The sequence below is a fragment of the Suricata suricatta genome, chromosome 4 (genome assembly GCF_006229205.1).
Source record: "Suricata suricatta isolate VVHF042 chromosome 4, meerkat_22Aug2017_6uvM2_HiC, whole genome shotgun sequence".
In the NCBI taxonomy this organism is placed as follows: Eukaryota; Metazoa; Chordata; class Mammalia; order Carnivora; family Herpestidae; genus Suricata; species Suricata suricatta.
In genome coordinates, this window is record NC_043703.1 from 46,976,728 (window position 1) to 46,987,566 (window position 10,839).

At 35.4% G+C, this 10,839-nt stretch overlaps 1 pseudogene; it reads left to right on the forward strand.

Moving 5' to 3' along the window:
- The window catches only part of LOC115290565, a 108,353-nt pseudogene extending 99,587 nt beyond the window's left edge, over positions 1-8,766 (forward strand).
- The last annotated feature ends 2,073 nt before the right edge of the window (positions 8,767-10,839 follow it).

The following is a 10,839-nucleotide window of genomic DNA, read 5'->3' on the forward strand; positions in this document are numbered from 1 at the left end:
ATTCTGCTTCTTGCATTTGATCATAATTAAGAATCATTTCAAAATATATCATTGAGAAATAACCCGTTGGAATGATGAAACATTATTATATTGTTTGACAATTCTGTTAACTTATTATCACATAAGATATCCCTCTAGTATTCTTCACTTTGTGTCTTGTGAATATTTGCATTAAAATATTACGCTTGAAATCAGAAACATTTTGTATTTCTGTTGGTACCCGAATATATAATATAGCACACACTCTCATCTATACTCTTGATGTGAGTCTGAGGTTTTATATATATATTACATATATATGTGTAATATATATATAATGTACACATTGTATACATTAACATTATATATCATATGCATTATGTATATAAAATACATAAGTGCACAAATGAATACCTCTCAATCTATCTTTTCAGCAGCCTATGGTTTGAAAACTTAGTGGTGACCATTTTCACTAAAATTTTTCAATTATTTCATTCTTTGTATATATTTAGTATTTAGTATTTGTATACATTTAGTATTGCTCCACATAAGGCAAGAAGCAGAGAAACAATCACCCATTCAATAAATATAGAACAGAATACCAAATTAATTCAGTTCATAGTATATTAAGGATAGCAGTATTGTCAAGGGGCAGAACTACATTTACATTGCCATCTGGGCATCCATAATAGTTTTGAATCACAAGTTCAGATATCTTTATTCACTCTAATTCAGAGTTTTCCTCTTCCTTAAATTTTCTCTATTTGCATATGTTAATAAATAAATGTGTGTGTATATGTGTATTATTTATAGGGTGTTAAAATTCATACAAAACAAATGCTATGTTATCTGGGATTTGGGATTTTATTCAGAATCATCGAGGTGATTATTAGGACACAAAGTATTGATCAAGGTAGATAATTACTGGAGTTCTTTACACTGGCATAGAGGTTATTTTTTGGTACTTTCTCAGCTTTAGATTTTTCTTTAAACAGTGTTAAAACAGGTCAATGTTATGAATACTAAACAAACGACTCTTTTTTATATCCTGTTTTCCTTAATATGATATGCCTGGATGAAATTTGGGTATACTATCATTCAGGCTTAGCTATTTAATCTCTTATTTTTCCCAGCTTATGGATATTTATCTGTCCCCGGCAGAGGATGGAGAAGGAATACTGAAGACCTATTTAATTTTACACACATTTCAGGAGGGTTAGATTCACCCACATATCTATGTCTGGTGACCTCAAAAATGAGGGATGGTATTAAAAAAGTAGGTAAGGATTCACCCCATCAGTCCAGAACTCTTTTAAGGATAACAATACAACACAGCATTCCAAGGACATGTTTGGGTCAAGTACAAAAGTGAAGGGAATGTGACAGTCAATGGATAAGCCTGGAAAATACCAATATTACTAGAAGGTAATTTGCATTAAGAAAGGAGGAGAAAACTGGCACTTGACCTTTAATTGGGAATATAAATGTAAGACATTACCTTTTAAAGTTGGTAATATGCAGTCTCAGTCTAAATGTGGCAAAACATATTATTCCTTTAAAACTCCTTGATTTTTTTTTTGCTGCTGCAATTTTATAATATAAAATAAACCCTCTGTTATCATTTATATTAGAAAAACAGAAATTGAGGAGTGTAATAGGAAGGTGTATCTTTAAGGCTGAAAAAGTAAATTAGATTCTTATTAATTTACTAATATGAAACTTCATTCATAATTGATGTTTCTATTTTAAATTTTAATTTTGAATCCCAGTAATATAGCCATAGAAATAAACAGAAATAAATATGGGAGACCAAATTAGAAATAGTAAAACAGAATAAGAAATGACAGTAAGAAAGGAGGGGAATGTGTTTTACTGGTTTATTCAGAGGTTTCCTAAATATTAGATAAATGACCATTGGCACTCTCTGCTTTTTCCTGGGTCACAGACTTCAGGTTGTTAACATCATACAGCTTTCAAAATGCCAAGAATCTCTTTTTCCTGAATTAAGAGGCTATGGTTTCCTTATTTCCATCCAGGACCCAGCACAGTATGATTTGTTAAGAAAATCTGAAACACATAGCTGTTTATAGTTAAAAGTTGTTGTGTTTCTCCATACATTTCATAGAATAAAAATTAATCCCATGCTCAAACACTAATATAAAGCAATAAAAATGAAAATAAAAACAAATATGAAACATGAAAATTAAAATAAAGTACTAAGTCTAAGAACATACAAATTAGTGATTTTTAGCAAAGATATTTGAACTTTTGCTCCAGGAAATGAGATTTAAAATAATGAACTTTACCTATCTATACAAATGGAGTTTACTTATAGGTTGAATATTCTTTGATTCCTATGCTAGACATTGTTCAAAAGAAAGAAAACAAAGTCTTGTTCTTGTGCAGCTTAAATCCATGTCTAGTGGGGAAAACCAGATGAACAGATAAACAAGTAACAAGTCACTGTGAAGTCACGTAATTATTAGGCACTGCCAAATTAATAAAAACATATGGGAGGACCTCAACAGATAAAGGAAATTATGATAGGTCAACAGACCTTAAATCACCAACAGAAGAATATTGGCCATCTCAAGTGCATCAACTTTGCATGGTATATTGAGTGCTCAGAAGTAGCCTTTCTTGTGTGGTAAAACTTGAGCAGATAGAGAACTGAAGGAGAAAGCAACATCCATTTCTTTAGAAGAGCGTCTCAGATGGAAGGAACAAAAGCAAAAGACCTGGAGTCTAGAACAGGCATGGTATTTTTTCCGAGACACGGCATGTGCCTTGAACGGAAAGAAAATGAAGAGTTGAGAGAAATGATATCAAGAAGGTCACAAATTTTAGATATTTTTCTCCTTAAGAAATTGGGGTTGTTCTTCTAACCATAATGAAAAGCCTGTGAGAACTTTTAAGTGGAGATGTGAGATCAGTAGTTACATATTTTACAATGGTACCTCTGGGTTTTCTGTGTAGAACAGACTGTTTAATGTACAAGAGTGGAAGAAGGATCAGGCTTTAAAGCTCTCTTAGTGGTCTATGGGAGAGGCAACAGTTGCTCAAACCAGAATGGTATTGGCATAAGAGATAAGAACTCTAGGTAAAAATGATTCAAATTACAGATGGACAGAATTTATTGCTGAATGGACAGTAAAACATGAGGAAACATCAAGAGCTAAAGATGACTCTCAGTTTAGGGGCTTGAGTAATGAAGGTAACATTTCCTAAATCTGGGAACAGCATTTATGGACCATGTTTGGGAGGGAAACAGAATCAGAGTTTGCCCATGTCACGTTTACATAAGTCTTGGGCGTCTGTGTCGCTCAGTCAGTTACGTATCCAACTCTTGATTTTGGCTCAGGTCATGATCTCAAACTCTGGGACAGCCCTCATCAGGCTCAATGCTGATAGCAAGGGGCCTGATCAGGATTCTCTCACTCTCATTCTCTCTCCACCCCTCCCTGGCTCATGTTTGCTCTCACTCACTCTCAAAATAAACATTTTTTTTTAAGTGTACATGAAGCTTGAGCTCTCGGTGGAAGTTGGAAATGTAGAAATATGGGGAGAGTCACATTAGTGTAGACAGAATTTAAAGTTATTGGCTTGGGTGAGTGAGCCTGAGAAGGAAGTCTTGATAGAGAACAGGATGGCCTTATGGTCATTCAATAGAGAAAGAAAAATTAGGATTCGGTAGCAAAGACTGCTTGAGGAAAAAACCAGAGGAGGAGGAAGGAGAGGAGATGCTAATGCTCAAAAATAAAATTATGTATCATTTTGTATTTTTCTCTGAACTCCTGAAAAACATTAGGTGTCTATATTCATCAACATACATAAAGAATTTCCTTGCCCATTTAAAAAGTAAAGAATCATAAATTCTAGGAGGAAGTTATATGAATTATGCAGTTATGTATTTAAATGCAACTCTATGCAGAAGTTATACACTAGGTATGTAACCTATTGTAACATATAGAATAGAGGGGCAACAAGGAGGGAGACGTCAGCCTATTACATCACATTTCAAATCAATCTAATTGGATTCTTTTCATCCACATGATTTGTCCTTTCTGGTTTATTCTGTGTCTCAACTAGAATATCTGATAGGAGAAATTATCTTTATTTGGGCTTCCTTCCATCCTCTCTTTTTATATAATTTTAAATGCAGTTTACTTAAATGTAGTTAACTTACTCCAAGTCTTTATGAGTTAACAAACATGCTTCAAAATAGATCAGTTGAAACTGATCTTTTTACTATATTTTTCTCTGTGTTAATTCACAATGTATTTCACCCTATGTGACTTCATATTAATGACATGTAATAACAAAATTATTTAATGGCTAGCATCATGATGCCGACATCAAAATAATTATAAACAGAATTCTGAGAAATGATTTCTAATAACTCAATTTGGATGGCAAACACTTCTGGTGGTAGAGTTCTCTTTTATGTGATTTGTGTACTAGCAGTGATGCCTCAAGTGTGGCATATGCTATTTTCTTTACCCAGAGCCATGATAACGCGGTGAATGAAAGAAGTATAATAGGAAAGCCGAATAAGAGGCATTTTCCCCCCTTCAGGCTGGCTACATGACCTTGTTTACCTGAGAAACTTGACTTAACAGCTCTAGGACTCTGTTTTCCTAACTACAAAAAGGAACAAAATTAAATAGGATTATATTTGCCCTAAAATTTTATGTAAGGGTATATAAAAATAGCCTGTAGAGACTAAAATACAGCAAAAAAAAAGTGTTTTTATAGTATTTTCTAAATGAATTTGTATTTCAGGTATATGTCATGACCCATGCATACCTAATTTCATATAATAATAAGCTAAATCCCAGTAAGGATCTACTTAAATTTGATCAGAAAAAGTATGATTTCTAATTAGGTATACAGTTCTGGGTAGTAGGTCACTGCTTACAGTAGCATTTGCAGATCCCATAATGATGTGTCTTTGAGCCTTTCTTGAAACAGCCACTTTTGTTTTTATGCTTCTAATTTATAAAGCATATAAAATGCAGGTGAGTTCATTTCAGTATGTTGTGTTATTGAGAATGTAATAGGCTTCCCTTCCACATAGGCGGCTCTGAGAAAAGCCATTAAAGGACTGTGCTAACCTGACTGGGCTAACTTTATGATAATGGAAGTAATCCATGAAGCAAAATAAAAGAAATAGAAAAACTGCACACATTCAAGTGACTTAAGTGTATACTCATGTCCCCTTGAAATACTGGACAAGTTTTAACTGAGTTGTTTTGGTTTTATTTTCTCATACTAGAAAAATCTCCTTTAAATGTCAGACAATTATTTTACATGAAACAAAACAGTGAGTGTGAAAAGATATACTGAAAATTAACTCAACAGTAACAATGCCTAAAAATATAAGTTGATGCTGATGAAATGGTAAGTGCCAACGTATCATTTAAAGCAATGACTTTATTTTTAAGTTATAAAGGTTTACCACCAGTCTGGCTCTCTCCAGATAAAGTATCTCTATCCAAACTACATTAACTTGGGGTGCCTGTCTGGCTTAGTGGGTACTGTATGTGATTCTTGATGTCAGGGTTTTAAGTAGAAGCCCCATGTTGGGTATAGGACTCTTAAAAAAAATAAAATCTAAAATTAAAAAAAACTACCTTAACTTTAGCAAATGATGAAAATAGTTATACAGGAACATTAGGCATATATACAAAAATGATTTATTTTTAAATAGAAATTATTTTTTTAAATACAGAGTGCCTGGGTGGCTGAGTCAGGTTTTTTTTTTTTCAGTTTTTTAAGTTTGTTTATTTATTTTGAGAGAGAAAAGAGTAAAAGAGAACATGCATAAGCAGGAAAAGGACAGGGAGAAGTGAGAGAGAATCCCAGTTTATGCTGATAGCACAGAGCCCAATATGGGACTCAAACTCATAAACTGTGAGAGCATCACCTGAGCCAAAAATCACGAGTTGGGCACTTAACCAACTGAGCCACCTAGGCACCCCAGTTAAGCATCTTCATTTCAGCTCAGGTCATGATCTCATGGTCAGTCTGAGACCCACATCTGATCTGGTTCTGCACTGACAGTGTCTCAGAGCCTGCTCTCTCTTACCCTCTTTCTCTGCCCCACCCCCACACTTGTGTGTGCTCTCTCAAAAATAAATACACTTAAAAATATTCTTTAGATAGAATGATGCTCCCAAATATTGGAGTTCATTAGAAAATTATATTTGTGACAAATGTAGAAAATATGTAATTTTTAAAGGAGAAATTTTACTTTTTAAGGAAACAAAAAGAAAACTCTGATGGAGCAATGATTTATATTATTTTTATCTTACATCCTTAAGGATTGCGTTGGTAGCTTGCTCTGAATTTATATACACATATACTTATAAGTGATCTATACTCCTGTATTAATACTGTATGTGTATTCTAAGTTGCACTCATATAAAGGTATAGATGAGACTGAAAAAGATTACTTTATAATTTTTTGCATTTTACTCTCAATTATAGTTTTGAGTGACATATGATAAATTCAGATATTCAGAAATAACATAACTTTTTGTGATAAATCAAATCAAAGCCTAGTTTTAAGTTCCCAGTTTATTTTGATAGCTGATTTTGATGGTGATCAGAGCTAAAAAGGATACTTGCACAGGTGTACAAATGCAAATGACAAATATGCGTTTCTGAAAACAGGGGAGTATTTAAAGACTCCTTTTCAGCATACTTTATCCATATAACAATGGACTTGTTTTGAAAGAAGCCTTACTCTTTTTTACTAAGTCTCCTTTAGCTTAGAGGTACATATTGTTCATCATTTTTAAAAAAGTCTGCTCGGCAGCTACTGACAGTGAGTTATCATCACGAAAGATGTCAGCAAATTTGGAACTGTCTCTTTAAAAGAAAAATAACACCAGTTTAAAGTTCAGTTCAATATGAGATACCCAGCAAGCTTCTCAGGGACAGGAAAGCTTTTGAGGGACACTACCTAGGGTATTACTGATATTGTATGTCATCCATCTTAATTTCTTACTTTTATGAATGTTACCATATAAATTATATAGATTATATTCTAAAATATTTCTAGTTGTCACTGATGCACTGAAAAACAAAAACAGAGTAAGACCACCTCTCCCCCTTGTGACTTTTGCTATTTAATGAAAGAAATGAAACTTGACTGTTAGACATATGCACCCCCTAAGTGTGCTGTAGAGTTGAATATTAAATGTATTTATTGAATTCTCATTTGAAATAATGAATATAATTAAGAGTTTTAGGGTTTTCATTCAACTTCCCAATATGGTACCCATAGGGCCCTAATTCCAGGAAATATTATTTTGATGTTCTTGAGATAATTATTTTGATTTTCTACTTACAAAACAAGATTAAGTTAGATTTCAATTTCCATACCATCAATGAGATTCGCCCTCCAACCTTAAACAATAATAAAGGAAGATATGTATGCAACCTTAAGCATTATACAGAAGACAGTAATCCCTGGGACACAAACAAAAAAGCATTGGAACCCCTACTCTTGCATCAGCTTACTGCACAAAGACGACTTCCAGGCTGTGTATTAAAGAAGGGTGGAATTCAGTGGATTCCTTCCAAAGCATAGATGCAATGGAGTGCCTAAAGAACCCAGAGGTCTTTGAGTGCATTTGATGGAATACAAGAGAAGAGAAAGTTGCATTGAGAACCAACAATGGAGTTATGTAGCAGAAATCTCTCCACTATTCAACAGTGTACTAGGGAGCAAATGTTATGTGGAAAAAACTACCCTAAGTCAGGGAAAGAACCAGATGTGAAAGGATTATAAGGAACAGTACTTGCTGTTCACACAAGGCTAAGAGGGCCTCTTCTTACCACCCAGACTAGAAGACATCATAATTCATGAGGCATTGGTTAGATTACTTGGAATAGTATAGTCATTGGTTCTGAGACTAATGACGGTAGAATAACTATTCTCAAAAAGGGACTACTTTTCCTCCAAAGTACATTTGGCATTTTCTGGAGACATCTGGTGTCACAACCAAAAGAGGGTTCTAGTGGCATCTAGTAGGTAGAAGCTAGGGGCATTAAATCATCTTCATTGTACAAAAGAAACCACCCTCCTCCCCTCATGCTCCTCTGCCTCATGAGCCCACCGCTGGCATAGAAGGGAGGCTCGGCTGTCATCATGGGGAACACAGAAATGCCAGGGCAGTAGGAGGGAGTCCCTGCAGACCAAAGATTTCAGCTGGCTACAGGTCCAGGAGGAGCCCTGGTAGAGCTCACCCCAACCCCTGGCGGCCTGGTCCTAGTGAGTCCCTACCACACCCACTGGGCCTGGGACCCCTTAGACCTCATGGCACCCTCAGAGCAGCTGCAAAAGGCTGACGAATTCATCTGAGCAACTTCCACCAACAAACGGACAGTCATAGCTGAGCAAATTTAACATTTACAAGAACAAGCCAGGAAGGTACTGGAAGATGCTCTCAGAGATGCTGACTTGCATCACGTAGCCTGTAATATAGTAAAAACAAAACAAAACCTGGCAGCATCTATTACCTTTATAAATGGGAGAGTGGTCAGCAGTATTTTTCTATTATTCCTCCAAAGGAATGGGTGACAAGTTGTCTACATGACTTCCTTGGTGCCTACAAGCTATAGCATGACTTGTCCTGGACTCCTTATGAGGACCTTGAGAAGCATGATGCTAAAATCAGCATAGTGAACAGGTTGCTAATCCAGCCAGCGGCCCTGCCTCCAAGCCCTGAGCTGCCTTTCAGGGACAGACTGAGAGACGTCTCTGACCATCAGCTCTAAGAGTGAGGATATATCACTGTCACCTCTTTGTTGCCTTCATTCTCTGCCTGGATGGGATAGGCCATGAGAATTGAGGTCTTATGGGGCAATCATGAACTTCTTGAAAGAAGACCCTGTGTGCATATAAATGCTGTTGTTATTACTTTTAGTTCCAATGGTAAGGAATCCTACCAGTCTCTTTGGGGCTCTTCTCTGGGTCACAGGTACCCAGTCAGTCATTTTCAGAGTATTGGCCAGTGTACTTTCTTTCTCCTTTATCTCCATCTGTTCTCCCACAAGTCAGAGAATTAGAGAAAGAGGGTGTCTTCTGCCCGCATAAAGGTTGGCAAGGCATTTACCAGAGAGGACAGATTTTAGTCTTTTTGTAACTGGAAGTGTTTGAGATTGGGTTGAGGTTGAACATAGGGCAGAAAAAATGAGAGTGAGAAAAACCATAAAGCAGGCTTTTAACGCTAGAGAAGGTTGATGGAGGGAAGTGGGTGGGGGATGGACTAGATGGGGGACGGGCATTAAGGAGGACACTCGTGATGAGCATGGGCGTTCTATGTAAGTGATGAATCAGTAAATTCTACTCCTGAAACCAACACTATATTATACATTAACTAACTGGAACTGAAAGAAAAACATGGAACTAAACAAAAAGAATAGAAACTTAATGACCCCAAACACATCTTGAAATTGTCCTATTTATGTTGAAGTGGTATTCCCAAAGGAGAGCAAGGGAAGAAAAAATGTTTCTATAAAATATTTTATATGTATTTTTTATATTTATTTGTATTTATTTTATTATTTTTGTTACATAAGTTATAAAATATAAAAATAGATATTTATATTTATATATATAATTATATAAATCTATAAGACACAAAATATAAAAACTACTTAAAGTACTAATAGTTGAACATTTTTCAGATTCATAGAAATTATAAACCCTGACTTTCAGGGAAGTCAATAAATCCAAAGCCCAGAAACTGAATAAAACTACCCCCAAGCACACCATAATCAAATTGTTTAAGAATGAGTGATGAAGATACAATCTCAAAACTAACCAGAGAAAAAATATACATTACAGAGACAAAGATAAAGAAAGATGACAGCATCTTTTTTCATTGGAAATTATGCACGTGAGAAAATAGTGGCATGATAACTTAGTGTTGAAAAATGATGAACCTAAAATTCTATATACAATGAAATACATTTCAAAAATAAAGACCAAATACTTCCCCAGACATATGAAAGCTGGATTTTATCACCAATAGTCTGTTTCCACAGCGAAATCCTATGTATGATTTTTCAGATCTGACCATAGGCAATTATCTGGCAGGCTTATTGTAGAAAAGCTGTCTTGTCCACACAAGACCCATATTGAATTTAAAAAGTTAAGTCAAAATGGATCATAGACCAAAAACTATATGACTTCTCTGTAACCTTAAATTATGTCAATAAATTCTTAGATACAATATCAAAAGCCTAGTTTATAAAGGCAAAATATTGTAACACTGAACATTGTCAAATTTAAAGTTCCTATTGTTTTGGGGTTTTTTTTTTAAGGTTTATTTTTAAAGCTTATTTATTTTGAGAGAGTGAGAGTGAGCATGTGCGAGTAGAGAGGAGCCGAGAGAGAGAGGAGGCTGAGTACTGTCAGTTGTGGAGCCTGTCAAAGGGGCTCGATCCCATAAACTGAAGTCATGTCCTGAGCTTGAGTCAAGAGTCAGTGGCTTTATCAGCTGAGGTACCTGGGCACCCCTTAACTTTCTATTCTTCTTTTTTTTTTTTAACATTTATCTTTTTTTGAGAGAGAGAGAGACAGAATCAGAAGCAAGGTCCAGGCTCTAAGCTAGCTGTCAGCACAGAGCCCAACGTGGGGCTCAAACCCACTAACCATGAGATCATGACCTGAACTGAAGTCAGCCGCTTAACCGACTGAGCCACCCAGGCACCCCAGAACCTTCTATTCTTTAAAAGACACTATTAAAAGAATGAAAAGACTGAGTGACTCAGTCAGTTTAACGTCTGACTCAGGTCATGATTTTACCATTAGTGACTTCAAACCCCACAACAGGCTCTCTTCCA